The sequence below is a fragment of the Lampetra fluviatilis genome, chromosome 4 (genome assembly GCF_964198595.1).
Source record: "Lampetra fluviatilis chromosome 4, kcLamFluv1.1, whole genome shotgun sequence".
In the NCBI taxonomy this organism is placed as follows: domain Eukaryota; kingdom Metazoa; phylum Chordata; class Hyperoartia; order Petromyzontiformes; family Petromyzontidae; genus Lampetra; species Lampetra fluviatilis.
The window spans coordinates 22,080,229-22,105,858 of record NC_136278.1 but is presented as its reverse complement, the minus strand read 5'-3'; the positions used below and the strand labels follow the sequence as shown (position 1 = coordinate 22,105,858).

The following is a 25,630-nucleotide window of genomic DNA, read 5'->3' as shown; positions in this document are numbered from 1 at the left end:
ATATGAATACCCAACTTGTAGTCGGTGCATTGATTCAAACTAATGGCCAGAAAAAAGCGCCAATCACATGTCCCGTTTTGGCAGATGGTTTCACCCGTGACCGCCAAGAGAAAGGGGCGGGGGGGGTATTTTGGTTGTATTCTGTTAATCAAATGTCCATGTTAATAACAATAGCCACTTTGAAAGTCTGCAATAACAGGAATTCATGCGGTCAAAAGTGGCTCTAAACTACATTTTATTTACACTTTCAGCCAAGCCGTGGGCTTTTGCTGATATTTCGCAGCCTCTGCGGTGTGCGTAACGGCAATTGGCAAGCGTCTTCCTTCTTCGCATCGTTTTACGGAATTTTATTGAAGGGAGCCAAGAAAAAAAACTATTGTTGAAATTATTTCCGTCTCATAAAAAACACGCACAGCTAAATTTCCCAACGCTTCCATTTTTACCTGATTAAAAAAATCAAACAAATCGCAATCTAAATGCTCCAGCATACCTCCGATTAGCACGATTGGCTAAGTACGTGCGAAAGAAGAAGTGCAACATACATACATAGCCAAACATTTCATATATGAAAATAATAAGGACTTTATTTTAGTCGCAAGTTTTTTTGACTATACTTCACCGCAGCGCTGGTCTGAATGGGTTAAAGTGTGTGGGGTCCAGCACAGGTTGAGACATCACTCGCCACGGACGCGAGCCGTTGCCAGCAATGGACAACGTCTAGAGGTTCATTTTCGCAGCGTGCACATTACTGTACCCCCCCCCAACACATAATTTAATAAATGCGAGTTTATTTAAGTGTTCAAGGTGAAACAAATTTCGATACGTCTTCTTTGACGGGAAATGTCTTTTTTGGAACGCGTAAAACCTGCAATCAATGCGCCAGACGTATTGCTGTACTGTACATCAAGGACACATCTTTGCCCATCACTCATTCAATTCTCCTCCAGCATCTTCACCGCCCACACACACACACAAAGACCAAGACCCCCGTATAGCCTTCACAGACTGTAGGAGAAAGTGCTGTTAGCGAGAACCTATGAAGGCAGGCACAGCACACAAGCGGGAGTGGGTGGATGGCCAGCACCACGCTCAGCCGCCTTTGTCTCCCCAGTGGCAAGGTTTACACACCGCACCAGGTACTCTTTTGAAGCCGAGTCGACCTAGGGGAGGCCCAGGACAGGTTCAGATAATCGTCACCAGTGTTGGCCATGAGCAGGAATCGAGCTCGGGTCCCCGGGTTCGTAGCGCAGCGCGCTAACCACTACACTACCGCACACATCATCAAGCGGGGATAACGGACTTGTCCCATGCAAGCCAAAAGCATAACACAACAATAGCACGAAAGAGGCAACGTACAGAATTAAGTTTTTAATTCCAATACCCTACGGGGGATTGGTACGTAAAGAATGTTTTTTTTTTCGATTTAAAGCTTTCGCGACTGCAGGGATTCATCTTCTTGGTTCTTTCGGTAAAGTCACGTAGAAGGGAACTAATAAAATAATAAAAATAAGAATAAAAAGTCACGTAGAAGGGACAAAATAAAATAATAAAAATTAAAGATTATTTTATTCTTTTATTATTTCCCTTCTACGTGACTTTACCAAACGAACCAATAAAATGTTTTTTTTTACAAGTAACAAATACACGTGAGCCCACGCAACAAACAACAATGAACATCAATGCGGGATGTGACCTGTGCGAGTTTGAAGAGTTGTTAAAATCATTACGCCTTTTTACACTAATATGGAAGCACCGATTTATCAGTGTAACTTTGTATGCATTTAAACACACTGGGATATAAAAAGTCCTGTTTAATAACATACATTAAGCCAGCAGCAGTAAAATTGTATTAAGTGCACTCCTTATGCAAAGTGAATATTTCTTTCCATGATAAGCAGTCCCCCCATAAATTAGAGACGACCTGTTATTACTACCACGCAGCTGTAATTTTAATCACAGTAATGCATTAACCACAGACTCTGCATTAATTCTGGAAATACCTTTATAGCAAATTCTTTCCGAGCTTGGAGGAAGATTTGCGAGTCGGTCAATTTTTAAGCAGGGCTCTGCTTACTGTTCCAGTGGCTATGATACTGTGCTGAAACTCACACCGACCAGAGCACATTGGCGAAAAATGTATGCACGTGTGGGGCAATTAAAGCCACTCAATCCAATCTAATGGGATATTTGCAAATGTCAATTCCCACTGAGTTGCCCTGTGCCCTCTTTCTCAAGCATCGCCAAAATACAGCCAATAAGCAGCAGCGGCTGGGTTCGCATCTGTAACGAGTGGGACCCTCCCATCTATTAAGATTGTTAAAATCTATTTTTTTACATGACCGGTAAACACATGCAAAATCGGTAAAAAAAAACTATTATCGGTTTGCCACACACATTGAATGAATATTGAATAAACAAAACATGTTCACCTTTTCAACGCAGGGATGATAGGAGCTGCAGTGGTGCGATGGTGAGCACAATGAACTACAATGCAGAAAAAAGTTGCCGGTCTGATTATATCTCCCGGTGCGGCAGTGGAAAATAATTGGGAAAGTTTCTTAAAATCGCCACCACCTCCCACATCGCATCCGTCCACCAAACAATTTAAAAGTAATTTGATCGGGAGCTCGCATGTGATAGGGTCAAGCATGGGTTTGTTCAAGTCTCCAGCACATGTGTTCAACAAGGAAGAGTGGATAAAATATACTCTAGAGCTCCCTCGAGTGCAGGTCCTTCTGTCAACAGTGGCCTGAGCAAGCAATTACAGCGCTGCACCTTTACCTGTTGAGTGAAAATTGCATGCGCCAGGTAAATTTGTACGTTCGTGCATGCGCACTCAGTGCATTCATAACGAACATTCCACTGGAAACAATTACCGGCCAATTAATTTTGAAACCAGTGATCGACTCTGAAAATCACTATCGGTTTACCAGTTAACACATTACAAACCTCGTGTCTTACTCAACGGTGACACCACTTCTCTAAATAAATGCAAACAACGAGCTTGGCAGGTTTGTGACAATGCCGTAAAGCATCACGTGAGGAACGAGTACAGTTTTGTACATTGTTTAGCATTGCCTTCGGCAGGCAAAACCCAGCTGCTATTTAAAATGGAATGGATATGTGATATTGCCTTAACCTATCACTTTACCTCGTATTTATACACGACAGCTCAAACTGTCAAGAGTGTACATTTTGCCCCTGCTCAAATAAGCGTTGTTGTTTCGATGCTCATCCACATTGGGGTTGAAAATTCCGCAATCCTTGGTGGGGACGAGTCTCTCCATAGGGATATCAAGCTGTTGACACTGCAGTTAATGAGTGGTTACATGTGTAGTAAGTTCGAGGAGACGAAGTCGGAGTTGAGGCACACTCTGTTTATTAACTCAGTGACAGGCACAATCGTTGAAGGGGTATCGGCCCCTTCACCCGTACTATGGGAAACCCACCCTAGTACTAAGCCCTCTGTCCTGTTCCCCAGTCCTCCTCTAGTGGGCTACGGGAGGCTGACTGATCTGGCCCTGGCAAGCACAGATCTCGGCACCAGCAAAGCCGGCCTCGCCCTGACAAGGGCAGAGGTCCGGGAGTTCTTGGTCCGCGCCGCTGGCTTACCCAGCTCGGCCCTGACAAGGGCAGCGAGACAGGGGAGTCCCAGGGCCTAATCTCCGAGTCTTCGATCTTCACTGGTCAGCTTCGTGTCGAACTGGCCTCGAGCTCTCTGGCTCCCCGCCTTTTATAGGGATCCCCTCAGAGGGCCGGGGGCGTGGGGGATAACGGATGCGGACGTCGGTGTGACCACCCGTGTGTGTGAGTGCAGACACCCCTGTGTTTCTCGTCCGCCGTTTCTCCCGTAATAACCCCTACACATGTATGGCCATAAGTATCGGCATGAGCGCGCACAGTGTGTAGGATGCTAACTACTCAGAAACTCGAGTTTTCCTGCCAGGAATGGCTGAAATCAATACTTAGAAATATACGAAACAGTTCTGGGCCCAACCATTTATCAACCCTCACTGACCACCAACATTACCAAGCATGGTCAAATAACTCCCACAGCGTGCATGGTGTGGGGAGGCCCTAATCCATCAGTGGCCTGACAAAGATCTGTACCATGTACATGGATATTTTTTCATATCTGCATTAAGCATTTCTTGGAAGGGACAACATTTACACAAAACAGGGTGAATAATGAAAAAAAACATGGACTTGGAAGAACTACTCAGAGATAAAAACGATAAACTAAAGTATTCTTTTCCAGGTAAGGTCCACTAAGCTAGAACACTATTTTTCAGAAGCAACATGGCCAAAATGATAGCTCAACGAAGTTGCTTATCATCTGAAAATGTATAGCAGCCAAATACATTAAACGCATGGTTTCTAAATGTATGTAGAGGGAAAAAACTGGAGGGAAATCCACATGACCAGGGGGAGAACATGCAAACTCCAAATATACAGCAGGCGTCCATGATCTGGATCGAATCCACAACCTCCTCCATACCAGGCGAGGTCGTTTTTCATTTCGCCACCATGAAAGAGGCAGGACCCAAGGTGGCCAATTGAATGGGGGGATGGGAGGAAGAACACCAACAGGCAGGGGACAAACAAAAGCTGCAAAAATGTTGGCAGGAGAGGACTGGACAGTGACATAGGCAGAGAAAAGATGGGGAGATAGGAAAGCGAGATGAGATGTCTGGCAACTCGCCCAGAAAACGCGTAGACAAGGAGACCAATGCGGATTATGACAATGACTTAACATTACAACTTACCTTTGTTTAGCTACAAAACTCAGGGAAACATCAACTACAGATTTACTGTAACACTGACACCGACTAAAACTTAACAACATTTCATTGGATTTTAAAGTGCAGTGCACAGAAGGACGAGCTCAATTCTACACACGGAATTGCAATATTGCTGACAATTCTGAGCAGGGGAGATAAAGTGTGTGCAATGTAAGCACAAGTATGCTTTGAGCAAGAGCTAAGGTTTGCCCAGTAAGCATTACCGTCACGAGTGCAACAATGCCTCCGTTTTCATGACCACACAGCCAAAATCTCATAGCAGACTTTACCTCCCCCGGAAATGCCTTAATAGCCACGCTGTAAAGCACTGCCGTGTGCACATCATCACAACATGTGCACATTCCTGATGCCAGCGAGCGAACTGCTGATGATACGCATTTTGAGGTTCAAGAGGCCGTTATCACCAACGGTGGTGTGGTAGTAACACAGCGTTTTGGAGACACCGGTTGGTGGGTCGCACATACGTGAAAATCGCAAACCCGGTGGGGCTGTGTCACAACTCCCCACACTTCAAACATTTACATTTAATGCAAACAATTAAGATGCAGCGAGTGAGAGAGAAAAGCTGTCTTACTCAGCAGAAAGGCTTCCTTAACTGAACAAGACAAGGAAGGAACCTAACACTTTGGCCAATTGCAGTGTCACCTTAAGGCCCTATTTTCCATTAAGTCATAATGCCCTAAAACCTTTATGGGGCATCAGTGAGGCTTCAACTATTAAACTTGAAAAACTGCATGGGTGGAAAAAACATTCATGAACCAAAAGGTCACGTGGCCACATGACCTGTGCATGTACTGTGCGTGGGTGTGTATGGGTATGAGCAGGCTACCGCTACGCTAACGTTTTGACCACAGCGTACGACTGCATCAGATGCTTATCCCGCATTCTGCACACTGGCACGGAGGCACAGAGGAGCCTGCAGCGGAAATCGATGGTAAAGATTAACTCAAAAGCAGAGCCGCAATCTCTGCCACCTCGCCGCTGTAATTCAGGGCAGGAGAGGGTCATATCCTGGAGGACTTATTTCCTAAGCATACCGACTGTAAATTTTAGAAATATAAACTTACACGTGCAAGCACACACACACATTACACACACCGTATTTTGTTTCTCCCCATATGCACGGTAAAACAAATTGCCGATGAACAATTTTCCATCGCGGCTTCTATATTATCTAGAATTCCACTGAAAAACAATGCCGTTATGAAGATTACCCAAGCCAATCTCCACCACACAAGCAAGTCTCGCCAGGGCCAGAGTGTTATTACGGTGATGTATGGCTTCTGGTGTCACTTTGCTTAGCACACAGACTTCCCGGCCTATCCAATTTTCAGGTTAAACAATGTCCCCTCAACGGAGATGACATTGTAGTGATACTAGTCTGTGGCTTAAGATGCAAGAGTGTGTGTGTATGGCAGTACAGTGCATATCTGTGCAGCAGTGTAGGAGGTATGCCTGTGTGTGTGGCGGTGTAGTGATTTGCACACTTGTATATTGTATAACACTGGTCAACACACTTTTTATGGCATAAGGTATTCCAACGGTTGTAATGTAATTTTGGGGTGCTGATTCCAAATCTGGCATCAGTTTTTGTCTATCACATTAGGTTTTTGAGATATAAAATATTGCATTTTCAATAAAAACTGCAGAAGAAAAATATAAGATAAATGTGGATATCTACATAAAATGATATTATAAACACACTATCCTAAAAATACAGCACCATATTTTAACACTAAAGCAGTCGGTGACTCGCAACAACTTGCAATCATAAGTGACAGAGTTAATTTCGGGTAAAATCAATGAAAATGGGGTATGCCGATAGTATAAAAATGAGATGTGATCGAGCAAATCTGAGATTAGATTTGGAATCAGCACCCTGAAATTAGTCTAAAACAACTGCAAAAGTCCAGGCCAGAAAAAAAGTTTTTTTTTTGTTGACCAGTGTTATTCTTGCTACAAACAACATCAGTGGCAAGTGACATCTGAAGCTTGATCTTCTTGGTTCTTTGGGTAAAGTCACGTAGAAGAGAAATAATAAAATAATAAAAATAAAACATAATTAAATATAATTATCACGACGTTTCAGCCACAACACAAGCAGCCGTCCTCAGGTGAAGAAGACAGCGTCTTTCCGACAGCCCTGTTTCTTCACCTGAGGACGGCTGCTTGCGTTGTGGCCGAAACGTCGTGAGAATTGTATTTTATTATGTTTTATTATTATTTTATTATTTCCCTTCTACGTGACTTTACCGAAAGAACCAAGAAGATGAATCCCTGCAGTCACGAAAGCTTTAAATCAAAATCTGAAGCTTGGCCAAAGGAGAGAACGCGCTTGATAATATGTCCACTGTGGAGATGGAGCAGTGAACATGAGCTCGTGTGCAGGACATCGGTGGACTGCTGTTTCACGGAACCATGAGAATGCAACAGCTTTTGGAGGCATTCGTCCAGCAGTGGGCAGATTATTGCTGATGACATTCAATCATCATTCAATAGAAGATAAAAAAAACAATATTGAACATAACACAACACACGGCGCTGTTAGGAACGAAACGGGCAGTGCAATACATTAATTGGCTGAAAGCTGCATATGGGCACATGCTGGGTACAAAACGCACCACACATCTGGCTGGGCCCCATCTATTATGGATGACCTCAAAGAAATGCCACATTTATTTAACCCTAGCAACACTAACATCAAGTGATATCCGAGCCATAGCAACGCCAGCCCTTACCCCCCCCCCCCCCCAATTTATAGTATTAACAATGTATAATGTGCCTTTTCTTTCCCTCGATTTACCTCGGTAGTTTCAAGGATGGCACCCACTGAGTAATGCTCATATGGACCCAGCAGCCAAATGAAGGAATAGGATAGGCAAAGACATCTGCCGAATGTGAGAGAGAGAACAATGAAATAGTTAACATTCAAAATATTGACTCATTATAGCCTTGCTGAACCCTCAGTTCATTTTCAGGAGGACCCTTCTTGGTAATGTTTGACCATTACATTCTTGAACTATTTTTCTAATTTATGTATGTAGGGCATGAAAAAGATGGAGACTCTGGGGGCAAAAAACCCACACAACATGAAGTGAGAACACTCAGACTCTACGCAGTTGTCATGTACAATCATGTGCATGGTCTGATTGGCATTGGCACCTAGCCAATTGTCATTAAATCTGCCATGCAAGCTGCCTTGCTAGAAGACCTGTCAAACTAGCCGATAAAATATATTTAAGATACTCATCATTAATAGATCACAGCTTTTTATCAATCCACTGATGGAGGTCTTCACCTCCACATACTCTTATGGAAAGGAATCTAAATCAGGTCATCGGTTTCATAGCGCAGTGCACTAACCGCTCAGGCACCGTTCCCCACTGGTTCAAAATAAGGAACCAGAAATGCAGCTTCTTAATAAAATAACGTTTGACTTGCGAGAATTTTTCCACGAACTCACGATATTTTTTGGCAATTTTACACAATGCTGGGGAGTTACAGAACATAAAATGGGTAACATGATTGTGACATTTTAACATCACAATTTGCATTTGTATGTTGAACTTCTTTCGCACCGTACGTGGCCAAACGTTGCTAAACTTGGCACAAGTTTAAAAGTATGTTTTTTCGTAGAACCATATTTACCGTAAAAAAAAAAATCGCTAAATCACCTTTCGTTAACCCCTTGAACTACAGTTTCCATGGTAGCGTGATGCACACCAACACCCACGCGCCCAAATTTTATGGCTGCACAACACGCAATGGGCGATGCTCACCCAAGCTTCGCTTCGCTCGTTGGTCTACTTTACGGTCCACACTGCCAGCATTTCATTTCACCTCCTGACGTGCGGCGATCCGGGTGCCCCCTTGCTGCAATTTTTAGCGCCGGCTGGGGTCGGTTGGACCCACAACAGATTGCCCCCACCCCGCCCCCCCTCCGAGCTGCGATAAATGGAACCCTTGAAACAAAAAGCCACGCTTCTGATGACAAGGCCATTAAGAGCGCCGTGACCCCACGGCACGGCCGTGGTTACTTACAGCCTGTAGGTCGTTCAATCAGTGCCGCGTGACCGCGTACAGTAGAGATGGAAGCATTTTTAAAACTCTTCGTTCACAACGTGCGTTGCTCATTTGCAATACTGTGATGACGCTATGGTGAGCACTGATGCTAACCAACTGGGAAAGGATAAAGCAGACAATCTTTTTTTTTTCAAGGATGTCAATGAATAATAACGAACGGGATAAAAGTGGTGGATATGTTTTTCCAGGTCCACTTCTTAACCAAACATTTTGCTGATGCACCTCATCATTATATTACTGTTAGCATATAACAAATATACAATCAAGCCATACAAAGCTTTGGAGCAAAACCTGTTGGCAATTGCCTATTAAACCTGGAATGGTACATTTTCAATAGTGGGACCAGTAACACCCCCCCCACACCCACTGCTTCAGGTACCAATTTTAGGTTGAGTCAACCTAGTTTCACATAACTCATACCATACAGTTGTGTATACTCTTTGGTTTTTTCGGTAAAGTCACGTAGGTAAAAAAAGGAAAATAAATTAAATCACGACGTTTCGGAGGCTACACAAGCTTCCGTCTTCAGGTGGAACCGTCACAGCAACATTTATTTTCATTTTTTCACCTACGTGACTTTACCGAAAAAACCAAAGAGTATGGACCCTTGCAGTCACGAAAACTTCAAATCTAGAAACATATAGTTGTGTACTGACCAGGAATCGAACCTGGGTGGGTCACTGGGATCAATAAACAGCATGCTCAATACCAAGATGGGTGCCCCACAAAGCACTCGCAGTACGGAACAACGCACATATCACGAATGTGCTGTCAACGCAGATATACTTTGCATGGCGAATATTTTAGGAGAGTGCAATTTTTGGAAGCGGGGAAGAGCATACCTTATCACAAATATAATCATCTCAAATACAGAACAAGGTTGGATGGGTCAGAGTTTATAACCCCTGACCCCCTGAACATCAGAGGGTTAATACTGAGTACAATCTTTATACAAAATGTTAAACAAATGTCCCCTTACACCATTGGAACCTCATTTGCCAGTAAAAAAATCTGATAATTGTTTTTTTTTACCCTTCTATCTGGCGCCTTTTGGCGTCATCTGGTCCAACCGATGTGAGACTAGGCTCTAAGGAAAGCGGTCTCGGGTGTGGACCAATTAACTTCAAGGACAGTGCACATTATCAGTTATGTTTTTTGTTTGCATTATGACTGCAGGTATTGTGGTCTATGCAAACATGACTCCTTGTAAAAAAGGTGTCAGTTTTGTTGCCAGATAGAAGGGTAAAAAAACAATTATCAAACGTCCCATTCTCCACCTCAAACATTAATGACAATGTGGCACGAGTTAATGACAGCACCGGATTACAGCAATCGTCCAGTTAAAAGCTACCCACACAACAGGCACACACATCTGGCGTGGCCCGCTGCTTCCCGATAATTTTTAGTATTTAAAAAAATGTAATGGTGTGTATAGGTAGTGACACCGCCACCTGCTCACCTCACCTCCGCCACCTGCTATGGACTCTCTCCATGTGACAGGCATAATGGAGATGTGAGACACGATGATGTGCACACTGTTCCGCACGGAGACAGACATGAAGAGGACGACTTTTGATGAATACACACGGCGCGCAAATGTAGCACAGAAACAAAGTTGATTCACGCCGGCTTTTATCCACCACACGTTTTGGTCATTTAAAGCGAATGGAACTTGCTGCATTGGGTCTCTTCCTCACATGCACAGCTGTGTAGTGCAACTGGAATTCGTCAAAATAATACATCATACGTGTGTCAAGCAGTGGAAGAGGGAAAAAATCTATACGAGTGCAGCAACAATTGCTCTACACTCTTCATCATCCGTTCGCATTACAAAAATGTTTTTGGAGCAGTTAACTTGAAAAAAAAACAAGACGCTCAAAAGATCAGAGGGCAACGTTTATAAGCCCTGGGTGTTTTACTGATGGCGCTTGACACTCTTCAAAAATACTTTGGAAGAAAATTGGTTGTTCAGGAATTGCACAAATTTACTTTGTTTCAATGCCGAGCGAAGAACCAGGCCTTGTCACGCTTCAATTGTCTCGCCTTCGAGTTAAAAAGCTCAAGACAGTAATCAATCCCAATTGAAATTTTTTTTTTTTAATTCAGAAATCGGTTATCAGATCAATGCTCATTGATAAGAGCTAAGTGGAAATAGATTTGTGCAATGAATTCAGTCACCAATTGTTTTGTCCCCCCCCATACTATATATAAACTTATTTATAGGACTTCTGCAAAAAAAAAACGTCAAAAATTGTAACACAGGGAAACCAAAGACAAGTTACGCCACACTGGCATCTGAACCCTGCGGACTTCCAGCATAGACTACACACCGTGACGACGACGAGCCACGTGTCTGGGTGTGACATTGATGCCCGAGCTGGAACAATGAATTCTCGCGATTCAGGCTTCCAATATTATTTTTCATTTTTCAACATTGCGGTGAACGGTAGCATATTGGTAGCGTAAATCTGTTGCGTACATGTACGCGTCGAGGTGTATTCACTCTTACGTGCCGAAGTGTATTCACTCTTACGCGCATGATAGTATGCTTGAATTAAGAGTTGAAGAGTCACTATTAACCGTTGAAACGATACTTCAATCTACCCATACTTTACACAAAGTGCTCATCAGGCTTGCAAGCATCTGCGTAATCAGGTAAGATTCATAAAATACAAATGAGCTGAATTAACAAACCACTGCAAGGAATAGTATAGGGTAAAGAAACATGCAATGGACACATTTTGTTCTGCTGGATTAAGATCTACTGCATGCTGCCAAACATTTATAACTGCTGTTTTTTCCAGATAACATATAAACAATATGTAAATTGCTTGCAATCAGGGCCTGTGGCGTTTATTACAGAGTATTTGCAAAAAAGAGTCGGGATTTTATTTACAATCTATTGCTGATCTATGTAGAATTCCACCACCTGCTTCCCTGCCTGTTCCTCATTTGATTCCTTTACCTACTCCCCCTAAAATTCACATTAGAATGCACAGCATTTTGAAATCCCATCGAGTCTGAAAGTTTAAAATGCATGATAAATATCACCATCTGTTGATAAATGGCTCATGGAGACAAATAGCCAATCTTGTCCACAATTGAACGAGATTTTTCCTCCGCACACCACCGCCAAGCGTAGCGCTTCCGCTGACAAAAAAGCCATTTAGCGAAGACGGTAGCCACTTCATTTTTAAAACGCTAACTTGAGTGGGCCGATTATTAGGTCTCGGAGGCTGTGTAAACTTAATGTTCCATACAGCATAACAGTTTTAAGGCAGCGAGAGAGATAATACAGAAGGGGCTGGGATCAGTAATCGGGGAGGAGGGGGGGGGAGATTTTAAAACACAAGCATCGCAATGCGTGTAAACGTATCACAATGCGAATCTGCTCACTGATAAGACATTGCCACAGACGAAGGTGAAAAGGGACTCAAGGGATGTCTCCAAAAATGCAGAGTGGCGGCAGATAGGAGAGAGCAGCATGCTCTAGTACCATCTGCCGGGATGGGTCTAACAGCAGCACGATAGGTTACATAACCGTCATGGAGTGCAAGCGGTTGACTGCGCCATTTTTCCTGTCGGCCTCAAGATTCGTGATGGTTCATTGATTAGCAGCATGACTGCTTAATTTTGCACAGGGGAACGGTTACGCATGCGTGCATGCAAAGGGTCGGCAGGGCGCTTAATGGCCATGACGGTGCAGTGTCTGAATGTTGGGTCAACCTCATTTAGGGCAATACGGTGCAATACCTACTGGGTCGATTCTATCTCACAGCATGGCGCTGGCATAACGGTACGGTATGCGGAACAGGGATGCTATGAGAATCGACGTAAACAGCATTTAATGCTACCTCACGGGACGTTTAAACATCGATTGGGGTTGTGTAGGAGGCAGCATGGCAAGTAGTTGTTATAACCAATATAATAGGAGATTGAGTTATTTCCTCGTAAGTGGCAGTTTTCTCGGGGCGACTGCTTTCCTCCACATTATTTTTAATTCACGGACCCAACATCTGACGTAAGCCCCTCGTGAAAAGAGGTTTTTAAATTCATAGCGAAGCATTCCCAGGTGAATAAAGAATTATTAACATCATTATTATTTGTCAGAAAGCACTTAGACCGGGAAGGGACGTTCCTATATTTTATTTAGCATCCAAAGGCAAGCAGGCTCACAGAATGTGCTCCTCGTTTCACAAGTTGCACAAGTGTGATGCTGTGAACAAAGCACTTAAGAGACACTCCACTACACTCACTCAAATCTGTTCCCTCTTATTTGCCATTAAAGTGTCGCCCCCATCCAAAACAGAAAAACAGATTTTGAAAGCTACCGTACAGCATTGCTGTAATCACCAACTATTAGGGAAAATCCAGCTCGAAAGGGCTTCAGAGTCAACCCAGGTACAGTATTTGTGAAAGCTCCACCAAGGAAAGCTGTAACCAGATGCAATTGATCTTGCTTACACATGGGTGTCCCCGGATAGGAGGCAAGGAGAAGCGGTATAGGTTTCTGAAAGCATCGTAGTGACAGCGACACCGCAGATTCTCATTCAGACTAAACGGGAGCAGCTAGGGCATGGGGCAAAATAAAGGGACTCGCTCAAGCCAAATTGAGACGTTTCTCCAGGAAAATCAATTAAATAATTAAATCGCATTTGTTCAGTCTCATCCAGTGCGTAGCATTTGTTTACACCGCAAATGTGCAGAACGACTCCATAGAGAATTGGCATCAATCGTAAATATTTGATTCACAAAAAAACAATTATAGCACGAGCATAATGATCGATTTTAATAGATCAATGAACAATCAATTATATACACTGCTCTTAGAATTATATATGTTTGTTTGAAATTGTTGGCAGTAGTTGAAGATGCTGCCACCCATCGGGTCCTAAAAGTTAAGAGAAATGGGGAGTCCCGCATGAGAGTGACATGCCAGGATGTGCTACCAGGACCCCACAACTTGTAAATTTGAGGCTACAATTGGGCACTCCTGTATGAATTGTGAGCATTGTTTTAGACTTCAGGGGCCAAGCCAGACACAGGATGGTGTTGAAGATCATGATTAACATGCTAACAGATAATTATATTTTTGCTTACCGTTTCCAAATGTAAGATGACCAATTGTCTGCAGCAAGAATAGCTGTTGACATCAGATATATAACAATATTTTTTAAACAGTCCTCAATTGGTATTATACGTACCAATCAATGCCCCCCAACTAGGAGACTAATGTTTGCAGGCCAGGTGCTAAGGTACCTTCTGCCCAAAGGGGACAGCTGCCATTGCAGGTGCCCTTTCAACATTATAAAGATGAGATTTGATCTTGACTTAAAGCTTTCGTTACTGCAGGAATTCATCCAGATGCCTCGGCGCATAAGATGCTATATCAGACACAAATCACTACCATCATCTTCTTCTTCTGACGTCAATGTGAAGCAACAACTATAATGTTACACTAAAGTAAATGAGCCAGATAATAGCATCAAGAGTCCTGGAGTCCATCACTTTGATGCCTCCATCATATTTGTGAATAGGGCATTGAGTTGTTATACATTCCATGGTGTGTTCTGGGTCACCACGGTCGCACACCGTAGAGTTTTTAATTTTCCATTTATGCATCTCGTATACACATCTACCATGGTTTGTGCAGATGCAGTTTAGGGCTGCCAATCAGCTTGTCCACCATTATTATAGTTGCTCATAGCATACAATCATCGCTTTTTTCAAAGTAATGTTGTCCTGATATTTCAGACATTTCTTGATTCAATGGTGTACACGTGACCTATTTTACTTACTTTGTCATCTGCCAATGGGAAAATTGTTGGCTACATTTAGCTCACGCAGGAAGGGAATTTTCCTAGGGCGCTATAGTGGAGAACACGTGCACATGGACAAGTTTCATGGAAACGTTTCCTCAATGTGGAACAGATTGGCTGCGTGGGCAATGCCACTCGCAGAGAATAAAGTCTGCATAAATGAAATTTTACGAACACCACTGGGATGAAACTGGAAGCCACACTAGCATGTATAATTCAGACTCCCACAACTTTCACAACATTCAGCAGGGATCCACCTTCCACGCTGAGGTTTAAGCTTTCCACAATGCACAGTTGTATTATTGACAATACCAAACATTGTATACGATATGATCACAAAGCATTAATAATCCATACAGTACATCTTGTGATGTTTTCATTCTACTGGGACAAAAGCATGAAGTGCTTTTTTCTAGCTCGCTTCCATAACTCAGCTGCTTAACACATTAATTCATCACAACTAAAATATGAAAGGCTCTACAGTAATGCAATGGTTGTGAGGATAACTCATACGTTTATTTAATAGCAAATGGCTGCGTGCATTTTTTTCTAAAGCTTTACTCAATGGCTTTGCATAAATGCCTTATTCTAGATTTTTGTGCAAAACTTAAAATACACAAACTAAAAACAGCCAGACAGTAGCAGGCAAAACTTAATTTCAGCCTTGCTTGGCTTAACTAATGAGGAACATGAGCTCTACCCGATTCCATCATCTTTGCTCAACATGCACAACCCAATGATAAAAAAAGCATTATGAATGCACGAATTATTAATATGACGACGCTATGAGTTAGGCATTAAAAAAGATAAATTCCCAAAAATGTGCTCATTATCATCAGACATCACTCGCTAAGTATGGCTGAGCCTGGTTGATACTTGAACGGGTGACCAAAGGGCTTGCTAAGGCGTCGCCAGGGTCGGGCTGCGAAGTGTAACCCAGGAGATGGCAGTTTTGAATGTCACCCCTTTGTATGCATTGGTTTTTCTCTGGATTTTCAGATTTTCTCAAGAAAAACATTCGTCAACAGTATTGGTCAACTATCTCAAATTCAGGATTCTCCAGAAAAAGAGAGTACCGAGACTCATTGAGGCTTTCCTGGAAAACAAATTACTCTTATGGTGCTTACCGAGCGGACGTTATATATATGTGCCTACAAATTCGCTCGTGAAGCGTAGCGTGTATAGGTCAGGTGCGATAACAATGTGATTACACCGCCGCGACTCCCCCGTCTTCCACATCGCGATAGATGCGTGATTATGATACGAGGACATTACGCAGCTTGTCCCCAGTGTAGGACGTGAGTGACACGGCGGAGAATAATGCGATGCAAGCTTTTGAAAAACAAGAAATCCACAAGATGAATTTAGAATAATACCAGTCACTTAAACAAATAAACAAATGACTTCCCTGGTGATGGTGGTGTGAAAAACGGCAATGGGAACTGCACAGCCCAGTGTTTTCATGTAACAACTATAATAACTCAGTCAATCGTTACTCCATATTTTAGCTCGCAAGGAGGGCCATTGCCAAAAGCTTTATCATTCTCTCGTGGTCCGTCGTAAGGCAAAGCTAATGAAAAGTGGTTACTTTTTGTTGCAATGGATCTTTTAGCCAACAATGCCTAGACTTGACATCATTGTGTTTTTTCAGGAGGATCCTGTTTAGAAATGTTTTGGACAATTACATAACATAAATGGGCAAAGGCAGGTCAGCATCCTATTTGCTCTTGTCCTACAGGCCTTAGAGCCCTACAAGCAGTAGTCTCATGCAAGTGATTATCTTTTCATGGTTAAACAACCTCTCCTCAAAATCCGCTGGATTACAGGAGTGACCAGCCCAACATAATTCATGTGATGCATGTTGACATTATGAATCGCCCAGCAATGAGAACCCAGCTGTGTTGTTTGTCAAAGCTATAGAGATCACACAAGACACTTTAGCAGCTTTCACAAGATGTTTGAAAGCAAGCCAAATAGAATGTCCGGAATTAATTGAACGTATCAGCACTAGCCCCAAGAATCCTTAAAATGAGATGGCCAAATCAAACAAATTACCCGTGATGTGCTCAATCTAATCATATCTTGGAAGCCAAGCAGGTTTACCATTGGTATCTGAATTGGGGCACTGGTTAGTATTCGGATGAGAGAGTGCCTAAGAATAGCACCTGCGGTAGGCTTGAGCTGCAAGGTAGTCAGGAGACTGCAACGGATTCTCAAATATATTTTCTGGAGCGCGATTAAAGTGTTTTTTTCTCTTTCCCATAGCATGCATGGGTTTTTTCCAGGTATACTCTGGTTTCTTCCACATGGGCCAAACACTCATACATGTAAATTGCCAAACATCCCAATGCAGAACCTTCACCACACTCAGTGAGGCTTCATAGTAAATGAGAACTTCCTGTTTTGAATTTGTTTAGGACAGATGTATGTCGAGCTGGGGGTTGTCTGCTCGAATAACGTCATTTAAATCTCGTAACTAAATTCGCCATTTGGACTTCTCTTATCTCCACTTTAATATAGGGCACTACAAGCAGCTAAAAGGGATGACCGCCAATGGGCAAGAACAAGTGACAGAGTGTTACCAAAGAATATAACACGACTCAAAGGTCGTCCACTGACAAAGTGAAGCGATGAAATCGGCTCGTGTGCAGGTACTTGGGTGATTGTGACATTGTAGAACAGCGAGAGATGGACCGATTAAGGCCGAAGATTATATTAGATACACAAAACCAGACCCATGTGCCTCGAGTGGGTGTTTGCGCCAGGGCGTCTTGACTCTGCACCTTGCTGTGCGAATAATTGTGGTGCTGAACCGTGCGATGTTATACAAGGCCAAGAGCTGCTCCTGTACTGTGCCGTGTTTTTGTTCAGCAATGCAGTGCTCAATTGCTGCCCCTGACATTGAACCTCAAGCACCCTTAGTCATTAGTGGAGTGCTCTTTAAGTTGGTGGCATTTTTTTTTTACACGGGATGAAATTTGTTTTACTGTACGCTAAAGCCTAATAGAAAACATCAGCCGCGACCCTCACCAGGACAAGCGGATTGAGAAACGAACGAGCAATAAGTCGACATGCCTTTAATATCCAATATTTCCCAAGTTTACTTCTATGCGAATTCATGTTTAAACAATAAAGCAGCACCATTTTTTCGTATGCATTATCCACAATATGAAATTGGCACAAATGAAATGTAATTTTCTGAGGTATTAGTGAGTCCCGTCTCAGTTTTCCAAAGCCTGAAACACCAGTGGATTGATGGGTGTTTATAGTTTGACACACGGTAAAGCACGTGATGAAGACACTCACGTGCCAGCAACGTACACGCATGCGTGCACATATACACAGACACAGCACATCCTCCTCCCTCCCAGGCAAATCGATTTTATAAGTGTGGAAACACACAGGCATAAGACTCATGCACTGTGCCTAACCAAAGTGTGGTGTGAAGCTGAGGCTAAATGAGACGGGAAGGAAATTGACTGTTGGGTAGAAAACAATGTTAGCCGAATAGTATTTCGGTAATAATACTAATTATCAATTATGAACATCCTTTTTACATAAGCTCACACCAAAGGCATTTTGCGAAATAACCAAATTGCACTGCCAATTTTTACATAGTGGCACTTCTGACATGAAATGAGTCTTCTCAAAACAGCGCACATTCATCCATATTAAATATGGAGATAAGTGCCGTGCGCAAGCACCTCAAAGGAGGGCACAGAATATGACGGTCTGGTGGAACCAGCGCTACGCATGACTGTCTCTCTAGTGCTGATGATAAAAGCACCATGTCAGATTCTGATGTAGGTGCAGCTAATTTAGGGGAGGCCCTGGTCAGGTTCAAAGCCATTATAATTAGTGTGGTTTTGAATTGAACCCAAGTTGTCAGGTTTATAATGCAGTGCGCTCCCTACTATTCCAACCCTTTGACATGTACGAGGAAAGACAACGACTCTCCATAGAGCCACACAGGCTGTTAAAGCAAGTCCTGTTTGCAAGTATCTATCAAGTCAGACAAAGCGCACAAGGGAGAGTGGTTTTTTTTATTGGATGCAATTGTGAACAATAGCCATATCAGACATGAGTGCATCTAATCGGCATAATCATTCGTTCACTGTGGTCAGCATCACTCATGACCACCTTCATTTCCCCAGTGCCAATGTATCCTCACCCTACTTATTAAAAGCCAAGTAAACCTAGAGGAGGCCCAGTCGTAGTTACCACTCTTCATTAATATTAGCCTTGGCTGGGAATTGAACACAGGAGATCAGATTCGTAGCACAGTGCAATAGCTACTACACCACTCCTCTCACACACACACACAAACAGGCACACACCCTCATTATGCCGACTTAAAAATATAATGGCACAAAAAACCATAAAGCACAAGACGACACCATGAGTGGGAAGACATACAACTGGCAGAAACACTAAGTAGGGACCAATTTCCACTCATTCACCCCTGGGAATCAACCAATTAAGCAAGCGGGCAATAAACATGCACTGGTGCAGTGTGGTAGAAAGTTATTTTCTGCATCGGGGTTGGTTGCAGAGGGCGGCGGTGCCGATGAAATCCCTTCCCTTGTCGACAAGAGCCTCAAGGCCATGTCCATCGAGGCTAACAATCTAAGCCCACAACACATTTGCTCTGACTCACATACGATATCACGTTTACGAGTCCTCATACATTTATCAAAAAAACAAATGCCCACTTTTACAGGCGAGAGTTTGACATTGACGACTGCACTGGGAGTTGACAGTGTTTGGGCCCTTAAAAAAGATCTGGTCCCGGTCATATGAATTCAATAAAAATGTGGAATTAAATTAACACGTCTGGCCCCTGTCATAAGATTGATGAGCACTTCCCCATCCTTGTTTCTGTATGGAAACGATTAGACATATTTGATTGAAGAATTATACTTCAAAAATGCAACATGCCATAATGTAACAAGTGTTATGTGAAGCCACCTGGTGAAAGGATTTTCTTAAAAAAATGCAATAACCAACTGAAGGTTATGAAAGGCATATCACAGATGAGCATCTGTGATAAATGATCCAAAATAATAATTTATTCTTTAAAGGTCAACGCACGTAAAAAGCATTAGGATGGACGGGGTCTATTTGTAATTATACTAAGGCATTTTAAATACGATTTTATCTTTTTAAAAAATCTGCCAATTTAGGTGAAAGATTTAAAGGGTAACCTTTGTCTGAATATCTAAAAATATTTTAAATAGACCTTTAAGTAAGCATAACAAATGTATTGACAAATCATCCCACCCAAAACCACAAATGCAAGGTATTCTTGAAACATTATATTTCACCTAATCAATACATCTATGCTCTGTGGAGAACACCCAAAAGGCTGCATACAGTCACGCACAGTACGTTACATTTGCTCTACACATCTTTGTTGGAAAACAATGAACGGAGAACAGACGTGCAGACATCCCAGGAAAATACAATTTTCAGTTCTACGTCAATCCACTGGTGGGTGGGGCCCTCTAGATTCCGAGTGGGGTTGTATGACCATACTTCACCACAGTGGTCACTTCCCAGTTTGTAAAGTGGAAGGGGGGCTCAGAACCAATTCAGATATCACTCGCCACTGATGTTATTTAGCCATGGTAACGACTTTAAACTCAGTGCTTAACACGTTCACAGCGTAGTGCGTGGATACATGCGCCGCCGCCCCCACTCCAAAAACAAAAGTCACCTCCAAATTTGAGGAGTATTACTACACTGACATAGCGATGTTGAGAGCAACACACACGAGGGTAGGGACACGCGTGGTCAGACGTGAAAACAATGACTCTCCGGACATTTACCATAAACACATCAAATTCCCGCACACACAAGGCCACACATAGGAGCCAGGCAACAAGCCAGGCTGTGGGTGGCGCTGTGAAGCACAAATTTACGACTGCAATGAATACCCCACAGCGATTGACTTGCCTCTTGGAAACGCTGGGTTTATTTGAATCCGATTGCACTCTAATATGTGCAGGCGCCAATTGCACGCCGAGGTGACCTGCCCTTATTTGTCTTCATTCAATGTACATACACGTGACGGTGACAGTAAAGGCTGGGCTTTTAATATTCAATACGACTGACTTCATAAGGCCACGCTTGTTAATGTCTAATAGGTCTCCATGGGGCTGTACTTGCTGATGTGGAATTAAAACTCAGTGGAGCTTATTCGCATACATCGGTTTACACAGAAATAAACATTGTTGTACAGCCTTACAGTTTAATCGTAGTAAAAATTCTGGATAAGCGAGTCGTCAACGTCGTGGTGTTAATTTGACCGCACCGTAACCACGCTGGTCAGCGAGGTGGGTGGCGCAGATGCGTTGCTCACGGTTTATTCCATTTTCAGCAATTACAAGGGTAGTACAATAACAACAAAGTGTTGTAAATGTGTTACCGTGCTCCACGAAGCGAATCTTCAAAAATGGTCATTCACAATCGTGGAAATTGCACATTCTTGTGGCAGGTCCTGGTCTCATTCCTTTGAGGCCCACATGCATGAGATTACCAAAATCTCGTTTTTCCACTTAAGCAACATAGCTGCTCGACTTAAACATATGCTGTCCCCTCCTGATTCTGAGAGGCTGGTGTGTGCCTTTATTTCATAAAGGTTGAATTATTACAATGCCTTGCTTGCTGGAATATCTAAAAAAATTTAAATAGACTAGAATATATTAAAAATTGGGCTGCCCGGGTTTTAAACCAGATCTATTACTCCAATTAGTTTCCTCCCTGCACTGGCTTCCCCCTGTAGTGTACAATAGACTTCAAGATTCTTCTTCTCACGTTTAAGGCCTTGAATGAGCTGGCTCCTAAAATATCTCACCGATCTGCTTACGTTTTATATTCCACCGTGAAAACTTACACCTGCCGATCCTGGTCTACTCATTATTTCCTAAGACCAGACTTTGTTCTATGAACGAGAGAGCTTTTTGCAGTCAGGCTCTGTGATTGTGAAATTCCCTTCCTCGGTCCACCAGCCGATTTTTGAAATCACGTCTTAAAACTAAACTTTATGCAAAGCTCATTTGCAAATTGCGCTATAGCAACCCGAGTTTAATAGTACCATCGTTATTATTATCACCCACACGACAAACGATGACTGATGCCCAATATAGTATATGGTGCCAATTTTATTGCCCCTTAGACTGAGTATGATGACGAGGATGATGGAGGTGAGTAAAGCCTGCAAAGGAATTTGCACTTTGGGTCTCAACGCCTGCTGCTCTAACCATCTTTGTCATCAGCCATGATCAACCCACTGCTGGATTGAAGGGCTCCCTCCCCCAAACCATTGGCTCGCGATGCTGTGGCTGCTCTTAAGAATTGAGCTACAATAACTCTCCGAACAATAACGCAAGTTAGTCAAATTATGACATCAACAATGATCATTGACATGTATATCGAAACGTATTCTTGGGTCTTTCGATAAAGGTCACGTAGATGGGTTCAAAGAAAATAACAAAGAATATGAATTCCTTTAAGTCAAGACTTATATCGAAACAGATTAGAATTTGCAGTTAATCAATGCTTTGAAAACGTTTAAGTATTACATGTAGAACGCCTGGTAAATGTAACAATTTATGAAAACAGTCTGTAGAAGAAAACTAATCACAAAATAAGCTGAAGTGAGGTTATCCGTGTCGTTGACAAGCCGAGCCATACATCCACAGAGTGGCACAAAGCCAGCTGTCTTACACTGAACACGCTACAAATCGCCAACAGCAGCATGACGAGGCACTAGTCACTTGTATACATTATACAGATCAAGCAAAAGTTTTAAAAAACAAAGTGTTAATGTTCGTGACAGTTACAAGGTAAATTCAGCCAAACACTTTCATTATAATCAAACCAACAGCTACTTTGTTTTTTTGTGGTTTCCATTCAACATTAAAGCATCTAAGCTCTATCCCATATTCGTGTTGTTGTTGTTTATAAAGTCGTCGTCGTTGTTATTCAAGGAAAAGACGTTTTTAAATCGTCAACAACACATTCACAGCTACATCTCGCGTCACGCCAGCCCCTCAGTGACTAAAACACAGACGCACACACAGGAGACGATCAGACACACGGCGGCGTTACGAGCCCAAACGAACCACCGCCACGAAAACCGCTCTAACAGTTGCTTAAAGTGAAATTAGCAAAGTTGTTGCGATCGTTCGAGGGAACTGACCTCGGTGCGCGACGATGATGATTGATTGATGACGATGACAGGCGAAGGTAACGTCAGCTCCGCTCCCTTGCTCCGCGCTCTCCCGGGCGCGGACTGAGCGGCGAAGGCTGCCGAGCTCCACTTTATTAACGATCACAGCCCACCCCCTCACACCTCCTCCAACCCTACCGCGTCATCGTTCAACGGACACTAGAATCCACGGCAACCATCTTGAGTAAGGGCAATTGTCGCGGCCGTTGGGTGGGTGGGGTGGGTGGGGTGGGTAGGGGTTGGTGCGCGTCGACCGTTGGGGATGTCACCGCACTGGCCAACCTTGGCCACAATGCACCACACCCCCTTCCCAAGATGGCGATCGCAGACCTCAGAGCGCACTTCTTTTCTAGAGTACGAATGTTCAGTGGAAAAAAAAATCAGTTTTCCGGTCATTTACGTACGGAAGCGCGGATTATAATATTTGCGTCAATCCCCCCCAAAAATAAAAAAAATTCATTTGGATACAAAAAAAATGGAGTGTAAAAGTGCAGTCTCCAACTCTTATCAACCATGTCTCCGGCGTATTTACGTGCAATTCAAGAGGTATCGCTACCCGAAACGTCGCCTTTTTCACAGTATTATATTTTCCTTTGACGGTCACGGTGGCGATGATGTTGTTGTTGTTGACGAACTTGTTGAGGCATTCATTCATCAAGTTGTGAGAGGGGAGTTCTCCAGATGGCCCGTAAACCGCCTCACCGTTGTATTTCATAACGCGGATGAGTATTCGCTGCGTCGCCACTGGGCAACGTTACCCAAGTTGGCCAATCACAGGCCGCGTGCGGGGGGGGGCACAGGTCGACGAATCAGAAGGCGCCGCGGTTAAAACGTCATAATGATACATTTTGTTTATACTGGTAGGAACCACCTGGTACCACCAGCCCACAGGGGATTATTGTGTCCGTCCGTCGTGCATCAAAAAATGGAAGGGGTGGGGCTAGGTGGAGAGGGGAGGGGCTGGGTGGGGGGGTGGGGCTAGGTGGAAAGGGGCTAGGTGGAAAGGGGCTGGATGGGGAGGGTGGGGCTAGGTGGAAAGGGGCTGGGTGGGGAGGGTGGGGCTAGGTGGAAAGGGGCTGGGTGGGGAGGGTGGGCTGGGTGGGGAGGGGCTGGTCACCCCGTGGTGCCCTTATAAAACTCAACGTTTAACCTACTCACGCCGGCTTGTGCCCGCCCTCACAGTCGGCCATATTTGCGGAATACACCACGCCGCCGTTGACCCTGGCCATTGACCGAGCAACCCAACGTTCCTACCAGCTCCCTCCGCAGGAATGTGTTTTACGATTGACGAATCCGATGAGCTCAACAACATGATAGGAGTGCGAAGTATAGGAAAACTAAACAAATCACTTATATATACAACTAAAACTAAACTATTTTTTTCTTATCTGACCAGATAAGACGCGATGTAAGACCAGGCAGGCGAGCCACGAGGCAATAATGATGTGGGCTGTGCTGGAAGAGATCTGTCCGAATAAAAAAAAGTTTTCTAATCACTGAATACTTTTTGGTTATTTCGGTAAAGTCACCTGACTTTACCGAAAGAACCAAAGAGTATGGATTCCTGCAGTCACGAAAGATTCAAATCTATCACTGTGAACTTTAAAATAAACTCTTAGTGTTGAATCTTGACTTAAAGCTTTCGTGACTGCAGGAATTCATATTCTTTGGGTCTTTTGGTAAAGTCACGTAGATAGAAAACAAAAATTATAAAATAACATTTAAATTTACAATTAAAATAATAAATTGAAAAAAATAAAAGCAAAAAACCCACGATAAAAATAGTAAAATTTAATTGAAATTTAAAATAAGTATAAATTGAAAAGAATAAACGCAAAAAACCCACGACGTTTCGATTGCAACACAAACGGTCTTCATCGCTTGTGTTGCGATCGAAACGTGGGTTATTTGGCTTTTATTATTTTCAATTTATTTTAAATACATGTTTTATGTTGCTATTTTTATTGCGGGTTTTTTGCTTTTTTCAATTTCTTTCAATGTTATTTTATTATTTTTCTGTCTACGTGACTTTACCGAAAGAACCAAGAATATAAACTCTCAGTCGTCTTTCAGATATCCTCATGCAACGTACACAATTAATTGCTAATGCAATGAATGAGTGACGTGTCTTCTTTTTTAATGTACACGCAACGCTTAGCGAAACCTGAATTGGCTGCCAACATTAAATTCAAGCGTCACTTTCGATAACGCCAGCGCGTGCTGTTTACTCTAACTAAATTGATTATCATACGGATATTCCTGTCCCCGCCACAGAAATGTATAATTTCCACCACTGGCTCAGGGCTGTAAAGTGTGGTGAAGTATAGTTAAGTAACCCGCCACCACGGTGGCGAGGTCTGGTCCAGCAGTAGATTCACAATAGGGTTGGAAATGTTTGGTCCTGTATTGCATTTTGAATGATGCAACTAGCAGGCTCCGATTGATTTAACTTGGCTTCAATCCAATTGGATGCGTCAATGAATACTGCAAGCGGCTATGAACTGCGTACGACATACAACAAACCATGCTCTCTTACCGACCACTGCACGGGTGCAGTACTTTCACGCATAAACTAGAAGCGAGAGACCTTGGAGACAAATCTTAACAAGGTATATCTACAATAGAAACAACAACAAAAACGGCATGCAAAATTTTCAGACATTGATAAAGACGGTACTTCGCAATGCACTTTG

At 43.0% G+C, this 25,630-nt stretch overlaps 1 protein-coding gene across 5 annotated transcripts in view; it reads right to left on the bottom strand.

Moving 5' to 3' along the window:
* The window catches only part of LOC144931679 (protein 4.1-like), a 62,104-nt gene extending 39,061 nt beyond the window's left edge, over positions 1-23,043 (bottom strand). For all 5 annotated transcript variants that reach the window (XM_078855810.1, XM_078855811.1, XM_078855812.1 and 2 more), the window contains exon 1: positions 22,908-23,043. The gene's annotated coding sequence lies outside the window, so the exon portion shown is untranslated. The remainder of the gene's footprint in view (positions 1-22,907) is intronic.
* Between the last annotated feature and the right edge of the window lie 2,587 nt (positions 23,044-25,630).